Raw genomic sequence first — 13,113 nt, 5'->3', positions numbered from 1 at the left:
GGCTTTCCTTTCCTTTGAAAATTCAATGTGATTGATTTACATTTTAGTTTAAGTATCTATACTAATTCCGTTTTACTTCCAGAGCAGAAGAAGTGAGAGTACCGGAGAAACTGACCTGTGATTGTTGTGTGTTGATCTCAAGAGATCTGTAAAATTCTTGGTTCTTTAATCTCATTTTAAAAAAAGCACGCAGTCAGTCAATGTGCCGTAAATAATAGACTTAAAGGGTATATGTGGATGTTTCTAAAATTATTCTTATAACTACTTTGTGTATTTGAAATTGTTTCCAAATGAGTATTATAATAAAAAAAATTTCATAAATAGATTTGTGTATAGCAGTGCCTTGATTTTCAGCTGAGGAGCCCATGTGGACAAAGGCATTGATGTGAGTAAATGAAGCTGGCACAAGTGGATGATCATGTGCGAGATGTATATCTGGACCCTTTCTGGTGCAGATATATAAATTTAGATAGATAAGAGGAAAAAAATGTCAGAGTGGAATTCTCAGATCAGACACAACACAGACAATAAGAAGTGCACTTTATTAAAGACATAGTACACCACAACAGAAACTATGTGCAATAAACATATCAGTGAAAGACTTTCACCTAGAATATAGGAGGGACTCATGTGGCAATGGAGAAATTGACAAAAGCATGTAACAGGTACATCACCAGAGAGTTAGGTTTATGGATGACAGCAGCACATGAGGAACCTATTCATAGTTATCCACAGGGAAATAGAAACACAATGTCATTGAGGTGGCACCACATTTCTACTGGCCAACACAAAATCAAAGACCACAAGAAGCCATCTTAGAGCCAGGCAGACAGTCATTTCAAATCTCAAACACCATTTATGGGACTGCATGGCCCATTATATTGTTAGTTTCTTATGAAGTCAAATGCATTCTTTTTGAATGATCCAGCAGTTCTGCGCTGGTTAAGTGTTTAACCAGGCAAAATGAACCATCTGTCCATGGAGACATCATAATTTGAACATTCAAAGCAGCCTAGATGGTAATATAAAGACAAAGAACAATTGACATCTAAGAACTGGGATTGCACAAATAAGTCACATATTCACATAGAAACTTTGTGAGATCCTGCGTCAAAATGACATCAGAAACTTTGTCCTGCAGTTAAGAGCACCTGCTGCATTATTAAATTTTTTTTGAGGACACAAGTTTGGTTTTGAGGACACAAGTTCAGTTTCTAGCACTCACAACTGAGTGGGTACAGGAAATAACCACCTGTAACTTCAGCTGAGGGTATTCTATGCCTTCTTCTGGCCTCCATGAGCATCGCACTCTTGTGCCCATATACACAGACACATAATTAGAAACTGGGCTAATAAAAGTTTCAGGAAACAAAAAAAAAAAAAAAGAAGAAGAAGAAGAAGAAGCCATGAATATGGGAAGGAAAGTGGAGTGGGAATAAAGTTGAGATGAAGGTTAGAGAGAAGGAGGAAAATAATCAGAATGCACATATACATGTACGAAATTCTCGAAGAACAACAACAACAAAATGAAAAGCAAGGTGAGGGCCATTGTGCAATCTAGTATTAAGATATTCACTTAGTACAGAAGTTACACATACATGAAGGTTTAGTTGTTAGCCTGTAATTTTAAGTTTATTCATCAAGACCAAAGTTTAGTAAAAGTACTTTGTATGGGTAGCTATTTAAATATGTTTGCCCCCCATAGATTTATGTGTTTGAATGCATGAACATATGGAGTGGCATTATTAGGAGGAGTGGACTTATTGAAGGAGGTATTGTTGGACTTTGCCAAAAGACCCTCACTCACAAAGACCACAGAGGAAATGATATTATATATATATATATATATATATATATATATATATAATGCAGGAGGTGCTCTTAATTGCTGGACAAAGTTTCTGATGTCATTTTGACGCAGGATCTCAAAAAGTTTCTTTTTTTTTTATTAGGTAATTTCCTCAATTACATTTCCAATGCTATCCAAAAAGTCCCCAATACACTCCCCCCCCCAGTCCCCCACCCACCTACCCCCACCCCTTGGCCCTGGCATTCCCCTGTACTGGGGCATAAAAGGTGGCAAGTCCAATGGGCCTCTCTTTCCAGTGATGGCCTACTAGGCCATCTTTTGATACAAATGCAGCTAGAGACAAGAGCTCTGGGGTACTGGTTATTTCATAATAATGATCCACCTATGGCGTTGCAGTTCCCTTTAGCTCCTTGGGTACTTTCTCTAGCTCCTCCATTGGGGGCCCTGTGATCCATCCAATAGCTGACTGTGAGCATCCACTTCTGTGTTTGCTAGGCCCCGGCATTGTCTCACAAGAGACAGCTATATCTGGGTCCTTTCAGCAAAATCTTGCTAGTGTATGCAATGGTGTCAGCGTTTGGAAGCTGATTATGGGATGGATCCCTGGATATGGCAGTCTTTAGATGGTCCATCCTTTCTTCACAGCTCCAAACTTTATCTCTGTAACTCTTTCCATGGGTGTTTTGTTCCCAATTCCAAGAAAGGGTACAGTGTCCACACTTTGGTCTTCGTTCTTCTTGAGTTTCATGCGTTTAACAAATTGTATCTTATATCTTGGGTATCCTAAGTTTTTGGGCTAATATCCACTTATCAGTGAGTACATATTGTGTGAGTTCCTTTGTGAATATGTTACCTCACTCAGAATGATGCCCTCCAGATCCATCCATTTGCTAGGAATTTCATAAATTCATTCCTTTTAATAGCTGAGTAGTACTCCATTGTGTAAATGTACCACATTTTCTGTATCCATTCCTCTGTTGAGGGGCATCTGGGTTCTTTCCAGCTTCTGGCTATTATAAATAAGGCTGCTATGAACATAGTGGAGCATGTATCCTTCTTACCGGTTGGAACATCTTCTGGATATATGCCCAGAAGAGGTATTGCTGGATCCTCTGGTAGTATTATGTCCAATTTTCTGAGGAACCGCCAAACTGATTTTCAGAGTGGTTGTACCAGCTTGCAATCCCACCAACAATGAAGGAGTGTTCCTCTTTCTCCACATCCTCGCCAGCATCTGCTGTCACCTGAATTTTTGATCTTAGCCATTCTGACTGGTGTGAGGTGGAATCTCAGGGTTGTTTTGATTTGCATTTCCCTGATGATTAAGGATGTTGAACATTTTTTCAGGTGCTTCTCTGCCATTCGGTATTCTTCAGGTGAGAATTCTTTGTTCAGTTCTGAGCCCCATTTTTTAACGGGGTTATTTGATTTTCTGGAGTCCACCTTCTTGAGTTCCTTATATATATTGGATATTAGTCCCCTATCTGATTTAGGATAGGTGAAGATCCTTTCCCAATCTGTTGGTGGTCTTTTTGTCTTATTGACGATGTCTTTTGCCTTGCAGAAGCTTTGCAACTTTATGAGGTCCCATTTATCGATTCTCGATCTTACAGCGCAAGCCTTTGCTGTTCTATTCAGGAATTTTTCCCCTGTAACCATATCTTCGAGGCTTTTCCCTACTTTCTCCTCTATAAGTTTCAGTGTCTCTGGTTTTATGTGGAGTTCCTTAATCCACTTAGATTTGACCTTGGTACAAGGAGATAGGAATGGATCAATTCGCATTCTTCTACATGATAACCGCCAGTTGTGCCAGCACCATTTGTTCAAAATGCTGTCTTTTTTCCACTGGATGGTTTTTGCTCCCTTGTCAAAGATCAAGTGACCATAGGTATGTGGGTTGATCTCAGGGTCTTCAATTCTGTTCCATTGGTCTACTTGTCTGTCGTTATATTAGTACCATGCAGTTTTTATCACAATTGCTCTGTAGTACAGCTTTAGGTCAGGCATGGTGATTCCTCCAGAGGTTCTTTTATCCTTGAGAAGAGTTTTTGCTATCCTAGGTTTTTTGTTGTTCCAGATGAATTTGCAGATTGCCCTTTCCAATTCATTGAAGAATTGAGTTGGAATTTTGAGGGGGATTGCATTGAATCTGTAGATTGCTTTTGGCAAGATAGCCATTTTTACAATGTTGATCCTGCCAATCCATGAGCATGGGAGGTTTTTCCATCTTCTGAGATCTTCTTTAATTTCTTTCTTCAGGGACTTGAAGTTCTTGTCATACAGATCTTTCACTTCCTTAGTTAGAGTCACGCCAAGGTATTTTATACTGTTTGTGACTATTGAGAAGGGTGTTGCTTCCCTAATTTCCTTCTCTGCTTGTTTATCCTTTGTGTACAGAAAGGCCATTGACTTGCTTGAGTTAATTTTATATCCAGCTACTTCACTGAAGCTATTTATCAGGCTTAGGAGTTCTCTGGTGGAATTTTTAGGGTCACTTATGTATACTATCATATCATCTGCAAAAAGCGATATTTTGACTTCTTCTTTTCTGATTTGTATCCCCTTGATCTCCTTTTGTTGTTTAATTGCTCTGGCTAGGACCTCAAGTACAATGTTGAATAGGTAGGGAGAGAGTGGGCAGCCTTGTCTAGTCCCTGATTTTAGTGGGATTGCTTCCAGCTTCTCACCATTTACTTTGATGTTGGCTACTGGTTTGCTGTATATTGCTTTTATCATGGTTAGGTATGGGCCTTGAATTCCTGATCTTTCCAAGACTTTTATCATGAATGGGTGTTGGATTTTGTCAAATGCTTTTTCAGCATCTAACGAGATGATCATGTGGTTTTTGTCTTTGAGTTTGTTTATATACTGGATTACGTTGATGGATTTCCATATATTGAACCATCCCTGCATCCCTGGGATGAAACCTACTTGGTCAGGATTGATGATTGTTTTGATGTGTTCTTGAATTCGGTTAGCGAGAACTTTATTGAGGATTTTTGCATCAATATTCATAAGGGAAATTGGTCTGAAGTTCTCTATTTTTGTTGGGTCTTTAGGTGATTTAGGTATCAGAGTAATTGTGGCTTCATAGAATGAGTTGGGTAGAGTGCCTTCTGGTTGTATTTTGTGGAATAGTTTGTGAAGAACTGGAATTAGTTCTTCTTTGAAGGTTTGATAGAACTCTGCGCTAAAACCATCTGGTCCTGGGCTTTTCTTGGTTGGGAGACTATTAATGACTGCTTCTATTTCTATAGGGGATATGGGACTGTTTAGATCATTAACCTGATCTTGATTTAACTTTGGTACCTGGTATCTGTCTAGAAACTTGTCCATTTCATCCAGGATCTCCAGTTTTGTTGAGTATAGCCTTTTGTAGAATGATCTGATGGTGTTTTGGATTTCTTCAGGGTCTGTTGTTATGTCTCCCTTTTCATTTCTGATTTTGTTAATTAGAGTACTTTCCCTATGCCCTCTAGTGAGTCTGGCTAAGGGTTTATCTATCTTGTTGATTTTCTCAAAGAACCAGCTCCTCGATTGGTTGATTCTTTGAATTGTTCTTCTTGTTTCCACTTGGTTGATTTCACCCCTGAATTTGATTATTTCTTGCCGTCTACTCCTCTTGGGTGAATTTGCTTCCTTTCATTCTAGAGCTTTTAGGTGTGTTGTCAAGCTGCTAATGTGTGCTCTCTCTAGTTTCTTTTTGGAGGCACTCAGAGGTATGAGTTTTCCTCTTAGAAATGCTTTCAGTGTGTCCCATAAGTTTGGGTATGTTGTGGCTTCATTTTCATTAAACTCCAGAAAGTCCTTAATTTCTTTCTTTATTCCTTCCTTGACCAAGGTATCATTGAGAAGAGTGTTGTTTAGTTTCCACGTGTGTGTTGGCTTTCAATTATTTATTTTGTTATTGAAGATCAGTCTTAGTCCATGGTGATCTGATAGGGTGCATGAGACAATTTCAATATTTTTGTATATATTGAGGCTTGTTTTGTGACCAATTATGTGGTCAATTTTGGAGAAGGTACCGTGAGGTGCTGAGAAGAAGGTATATCCTTTCGTTTTAGGATAAAATGTTCTGTAGATATCTTTCAGATTCATTTGTTTCATAACCTCTGTTAGTTTCACTGTGTCCCTGTTTAGTTTCTATTTCCATGATCTGTCCATTGGTGAAAGTGGTGTGTTGAAGTCTCCCACTATTATTGTGTGAGGTGCAATGTGTGCTTTGAGCTTTACTAAAGTATTTTTAATGAATAAGGCTGCCCTTGTATTTGGCGCATAGATATTCAGAATTGATAGTTCCTCCTGGAGGATTTTACCTTTGATGAGAATGAAGTGCCCTTCCTTGTCTTTTTTGATGACTTTGGGTTGGAAGTCAATCTTATCAGATATTATAATGGCTACTCCAGCTTGTTTCTTTGGACCATTTGCTTGGAAAATTGTTTTCCAGCCTTTCATTCTGAGGTAGTGTCTATCTTTTTCTCTGAGATGAGTTTCCTGTAAGCAGCAATATGTTGGGTCCTGTTTCTGTAGCCAGCCTGTTAGTCTATGTCTTTTTATTGGGGAGTTGAGTCCATTGATATTAAGAGATATTAGGGAGAAGTAATTGTTGCTTCCTTTTATTTTTGTTGTTAGAGTTGGTGTTCTGTTTTTGTGGCTGTCTTCTTTTAGGTTTGTTGAAGGATTACCTTCTTGCTTTTTCTATGACGTGGTTTCCGTCCTTGTATTGGTTTTTTTCTGTTATTATTCTTTGAAGGGCTGGATTCGTGGAAAGATAATGTGTGAATTTGGTTTTATCGTGGAATACTTTGGTTTCTCCATCTATGGTAATTGAGAGTTTGGCTGGGTATAGTAGCCTGGGCTGGAAATTGTGTTCTCTTAGTTTCTGTATAACATCTGTCCAGGCCCTTCTGGCTTTCATAGTCTCTGGTGAAAAATCCGGTGTAATTCTGATAGGCTTGCCTTTTTATGCTACTTGACCTTTTTCCCTTACTGCTTTTAGTATTCTATCTTTATTTAGTGCATTTGTTGTTCTGATTATTATGTGTCAGAAGGAATTTCTTTTCTGGTCCAGTCTATTTGGAGTTCTGTAAGCTTCTTGTATGTTCATGGGCATCTCTTTCTTTAGGTTTGGGAAGTTTTCTTCTATAATTTTGTTGAATATATTTGCTGGTCCTTTGAGTTGAAAATCTTCATTCTCATCTACTCCTATTATCCATAGGTTTGGTCTTCTCATTTTGTCCTGGATTTCCTGGATATTTTAAGTTAGGATCTTTTTGGATTTTGTATTTTCTTTGATTGTCGTGCCGATGTTCTCTATGGAGTCTTCTGCACCTGAGATTCTCTCTTCCATCTCTTGTATTCTGTTGCTGATGCTCGTACCTATGGTTCCAGATTTCTTTCCTAGTGTTTCTATCTCCAGTGTTGCCTCAATTTGGGTTTTCTTCATTGTTTCTACTTCCCTTTTTAGGTCTTGGATAGTTTTATTCAATTCCATCACCTGTTTGGTCTGGTTTTCCTGCAATTCTTTAATGTATTTTTGTGCTTCCTCTTTAATGTCTTCTACCTGTTTAGCAGTGTTCTCCTGCAATTCTTTAAGGGATTTTTGTGCTTCCTCTTTAATGTCTTCTACCTGTTTACCAGTGTTCTTTTGTATTTCTTTAAGTGTGTTATTAAAGTCCTTCTTGATGTCCTCTACCATCATCGTGAGATATGCTTTTAGAACCGGGTCTAGCTTTTCCGGGTATGTTGGGTTTCCTGGACTGGGCGAAGTTGGAGTGCTGGGCTCTGATGATGGTGAGTGGTCTTGGTTTCTATTAGTAAGATTCTTACATTTACCTTTCACCATCTGGTAATCTCTGGGATTAGTTGTTATTGTTGTCACTGTTTAAAGATTGGAGCAGACTCTGTGTTCCACTCACCAGAAGTCTCAAAATCCTGTGGCGGGTGTCGTAGGTAGCTGGCAGGTGTCAGCAGACCCTGCGCTCACGCTACCCCGGTGCTGGTCTGACGGGAAGAGGCTTGTGGCCCTACTCAGGCCGGATTTCTGCTTCCCTAACTAATGCAGTCTCAGGTCCCGCGCGCAATTGGATTGGAGCAGAAGCTGTGTTCCACTCACCAGAAGTCTTAAGATCCTGTGGCAGGTTTTGTGGGTAACTGGCGAGTGTCAGCTGACCCTGCGCCCTAGCTACCCCGGTGCTGTTCAGACCGGAAGAGGCTTGTGACCCTACTCAGGCCGGATTTCTGTCTCCCCAACCAAAGCAGTCTCAGGTCCTGTGCTATTGGACTGGAGCAGAAGCTGTGTACCACTCACCAGAAGTCTCAAAATCCTGTGGCGGGTGTCGTGGGTAGCTGGCGGGTGTCAGCCGACCCTGCGCTCTAGCTACCCAGGTGCTGGTCAGACCCGAAGAGGCTTGTGGCCCTACTCAGGCCGGATTTCTGCTTCCCTAACTAATGCAGTCTCAGGTCCCGCGCGCAATTGGATTGGAGCAGAAGCTGTGTTCCACTCACCAGAAGTCTTAAGATCCTGTGGCGGGTGTCCTGGATAGCTGGCGAGTGTCAGCAGACCCTGCGCTCTAGCTACCCCGGTGCTGTTCAGACCGGAAGAGGCTTGTGGCCCTACTCAGGCCGGATTTCTGCCTCCCCAACCAAAGCAGCCTCAGGTCCCGCGTGATTGGACTGGAGCAGAACCTGTGTTCCACTCACCAGAAGTCTCAAAATCCTGTGGCAGGTGTCGTGGGTAGCTGGCGGGTGTCAGCCGACCCTGCGCTCTAGCTACCCAGGTGCTGGTCAGACCCGAAGAGCTCTCACAAAGTTTCTGTATGAATATGTGACTTATTTGTGCAATACCAGTTCTTAGATGTGGAGACAGGGTGTGGGGAGGAGCTTTGGAAAGGGTAATAGTCAGAAGGTGGACCTGGAGGGGGATAAAATCTGGAATGTAAAAAAAAAAAGGATTGAATATAAACAAACAAACAAACAAATGATGTAGAACCCTCAGTTCCTCCAGCACCATGTCTGCCTGCATACTGTCGTGCCTCCCACAATGAAAATAATAGAATAAATCACTGAAACTGTAAGGCAGCACCATTTAAATATTTTCCTTTATAAGAATTGTCTTGGTCATAGTATCTCTTCAACAGCAATAAAACCTTAAGATGTGGATTTGGGGAATTTTGATTTGGAAAGAAGTGGAATGCAGTAAGTGGGGCTCAATGAGCTATCCTAATAGGAGTATGGAAGACATTGGAGGTTTGAGCTCTGGGGCTTGACTCAAAGGGTTTCAGAGGAGAAGAGGTTTCTTACATTGTCTACAGATTGTTCTTGTGATGTTTTGAAGAATGTGGCTACTTTTTACCCTTCTCTGGACAGTCTGCCCTAACACTAAATTGAAGAGATTTACACTAATTGCATTGAGGAAGGAAGTATCAAAACAACCTAGCAGAGACTCTGTCCTGTGATTTACTCTTGTAAACCACATTTTGGTCAAATGTAGCAAAATGAGAGGGAAAGAAAATACACAATGTATGCTTCAAAGATTGAAGGGGCACCAGGAAGTAGAATGGAGCTAAATTCTGTGTTAAGGAACTAAACAGATTAAGAGAATGGTGAACTTGGGCAAGATCTTACCTAGCTACTCTTATTTTTTATGCATTTGCAGTTGAACAAGGGATAGCTATAACATACTAGGTGTTATTGTTTTCATTTGGATATAAGGAGATAAAATTGTGTGTCAAATTGATAAGGGGTGGATTGTCATGGTTATTCTCAATTGTCAATTTGACTCGATCTGAAATGAACTACAATCCAGAAATGGAGTGCACCATGTGATCAGGATCATGAGGCATTGTGGTCATGCTTGTAATGATCTTGTGAAAAAGAATTAAAGAAAAGCTTAGGTCCAAGTGTGATGGCACACACCTTTAATCTCCGGACACAGAGGCAAGCAGATCTCTGAGTTCAAGGCCAGCATGAACAAGAGCAATGTCCAGGTAAAGAAAAGTTTAGGTCCAGGTGTGATAGTATACATTTAATCCAAGCACTCAGGAGAGCAAGGCATGATGATCTCTGAGTAAGATGTAATAGAAAAGGAGGAGGACATGTTATAACTCCCACAAAAGGAGAACTCGACAGCTTTAGCCACATTGCTCTGACTTTAGAGTCGAGAGTAAAAGGGTTTATTGGGATGGTGGTTAGCTGGAGCTAAGAAATTAATGGTGACTAAGAAGCGCCTCCATCATTGAGGTGAAATCTGAGAAGTGTTTTCTGAGAACACAAAGAAGCTGTGTTCCAGAGATAGCCAAGGTGTACCTCGTGCTGTGGCTGGACTTGGTAAGATGAGAGAGTCACCCAGATGGTGCTAGTTTTGAAGGCATGAAGGGGTCATGGAGAGTAGCTGAGGCTTGGCATTGTTGAGATGTTAGGAAAGACCATTGTGAAGGTGTAGCCTCAATGGCAGTTGAAGGAAGCTAGGACTGAACAAGTCATGTAAAGTAGTTGAGGCTTGGCAACATGAAGAGAAACTATGAGAGGCTACTGTTGAAAGTGGAGTCTAGTTGCAGCAGAAGACTCCAGCATATTGGAGATGCCAGTACCATAGGATGACTACGGAGAACAGCAGCAGCAGCTGTGGACTCGAGTCAGTCAGAACTTAGAGTGCTATAGAGGGGCAGTGCTGGAGAAGTGAGCCAAAACCCTTTGGAGGATCCTGGAGGAGCCCAAAAGATCATGTGTGGATCATAGATATTGGAACAAGAAACTGTGAAGTTGAGATTGCCTTGAAGACCCCAAGATGTTAGAGATATCAGAGCAGTAAGGTACCTGCCAAGAAAAACTGCTAACAAGGAGTGGAACCCGGCAAAGAGAAAGTTTGTTACAGTCAACAAAGGTGAATGGAATTGGATATCAGACATTAAAATGCAGAGTTTGAAGTTTTCCCAGCTGGTTTCTGGTATTGCTTTAGTCCAGTATTTTCTCACCACGACATTTTGGAATAGTAATGTAAATTCAGTGATTTTGGAAGTATGTGATCTGCTTTTTAATTTTGATTTTCTAGGGGATTACAGTTAAGAAATTGCATGAATCTGAGAAGAGACTTTAAACTTTAGACTTTTAGACATTATTGAGACTGTGATAAGAGTACTTTTGAAGTTAAAATACATATATTTTACATCTATTATAGCTATAAGCCTATGGGGGCCAAGGAGTGGAATGTGGTGGCTTCAATAGATTTGGCCACCATAGATTCATATGTTTGATTGCTTGTTCATAGGGACTGGCACTATTAGAAGGTATGGCCTTATTGGAGAAGGCATAGCATTGTTGGAATAAGTGTGTCATCATGTGGGTGGGTTTTGAAGTCTCCTATGCTCAGGCACTGCCCAGTGTGGAAGAGAGCCTCCTCCTGGCTGCCTTTGAAACACAGTCTCCCCTCTGACTGTCTTCAGAAAATGGTCTTCTCTTGACTGCTTTCAGATTAAGATGAACTCTGAGTTCCTCCAGCACCGTGTTTGCCTACGTGCTCCCATGCTTCTCACCATGAAGATAATTGAACAAACCTCTGAAACTATAAGTTTTCCTGAATTAGATGTTAGCCTTTATAAGAGTTGCCTTGGTCATAATGTCTCTTCCCAGCATTAAGACCCAACTAAGACAACATGCTTCCTCGTTTTATGAACATAATAATTTCCCATTTGATCTCATTTAGGAAATGGCTCAACAATTTCCCACATTGAGACTATCTTAATAATAATTATACACTAACAGGCCTTTTAGCTTTTTAATAGCAGGCAATGTTGTACTTGAAATTTGAAAGGGAAATGAAAGTAGCCATTTAAAAACTATGTATAAATGTTGTGAAAGTAACCAACCATGATCTGATTACAACTAAGGTCCACTCCATGAGATAGAACCCATGATCAACACTGCCTATGTGGCCAAGAGCCTGAGACTAGATAGCCTATTGGAAATCTCCAGAAACAGCAGTAAAATGACTTTTAACATAGTCTGCTATATTCATACATCAGTGTCTTGCCCAGCCAACATCCAAGAAGCTTGCTCCCACAGTAGATGAGAAGAAATACAGACTCACAACCGGACAATGTGAGATGTCATTAAACATTCAGTCCCAGATGGGATATCTCCATCAAATCTGTCCCCTCAGGGCTTGGGGGACTTTAAAGAAGAGAAACAGAAAGATTTTAAGAGTCAGAGGCAATGGAGAACATCAAGGAAACAAAAATTTCAAGACACAGCAGGACAGATGCATATAAAAACTCATGGAAACTATGGCAGCGTGCTCAGGGTCTATATAGGTCTGCACTAGATGTAAATCCAAGCATTGACAGGGAAAGGAGACATAAACCCTCATCCCTAACCCAAAAGCTGTATCCAATTCATGTTCACTCACAAAGGAAAAATTAGTTTTCTCCAACAGAGTATCACTTGGTACATGTGACAATTTTTATATGCTTGACCCAGGGAATGGAACTATTTGAGAGTGTGGCCCTGTAGGCATAGGTGTGTCAGTGAAGGTGTGAATTTTTTTATTAGATATCTTCTATATTTACATTTTAAATGTCATTCCCTTTCAAGATATCCCCTCCAAATTCACCCTATCCCATCCCCCTCCCCTGCACACCTTACCCCTCAGCCCCCTCAGCCCCCACAGTGCCCCCAAACCCCCAACCTCCCACTCAATAAGCCAACTACTCCTGTTTCTCTGTTCTAGCATTCCCCTATACTGGGGCATCAAGCATTCATAGGACCAAGGGCTTTTCCTCCCATTGCTGTCCAACAAGGCCATCCTCTCCTTTATATATGGCTGAAGCCATGGGTCCCTCCATGCATACTCTTTGGTGAGTGGTTTAGTCCCTGGGAGCTCTGAGGTGACTGGTTGGTTCATATTGTTGTTCCCCCTATAAGACTGCAAAACCCTTCAGCTCCTTGGGTCCTTTCTCAAGCTACTCCATTGAGGACCCTGTGCTCAGTCCAATGGTTGGCTGAGAGCATCCACCTCTGTATTTGTCAGGCACTCACTGGCAGAACCTCTCAGGAGGCGACTATATCAGGCTCCTGTCAATAAGCACTTGTTGCCATCCACAATAGTGTCTGCTTTGGTAACTGTATATGGTGGTGGATCCCCAAGTGGGGCAGTCTCTGGATGACCTTTCCTTCAGTCTCTGCTCCACACTTTGTCTCTGTACCACCTCCCATGGTTATTTTGTTCCCCCTTCTAAGAAGGACAGAAATATCCACACTTTGGTCTTCCTTCTTCTTGAGCTTCATGTAGTCTATGAACTGTATTT

At 41.0% G+C, this 13,113-nt stretch overlaps 1 protein-coding gene across 1 annotated transcript in view; it reads left to right on the top strand.

Annotated features, from left to right (window-relative positions):
- The window catches only part of Ano5 (anoctamin 5), a 93,975-nt gene that overhangs the window by 47,130 nt on the left and 33,732 nt on the right, over positions 1–13,113 (top strand). The gene's annotated exons all lie outside the window — the stretch shown is intronic.

This window comes from Mus caroli, unplaced genomic scaffold (genome assembly GCF_978045245.1).
Source record: "Mus caroli unplaced genomic scaffold, Mus_caroli_1 scaffold_8, whole genome shotgun sequence".
Taxonomy (NCBI): Eukaryota; Metazoa; Chordata; class Mammalia; order Rodentia; family Muridae; genus Mus; species Mus caroli.
The sequence above is the reverse complement of the archived record's forward strand: the minus strand, read 5'-3'. Positions and strand labels throughout refer to the sequence as shown.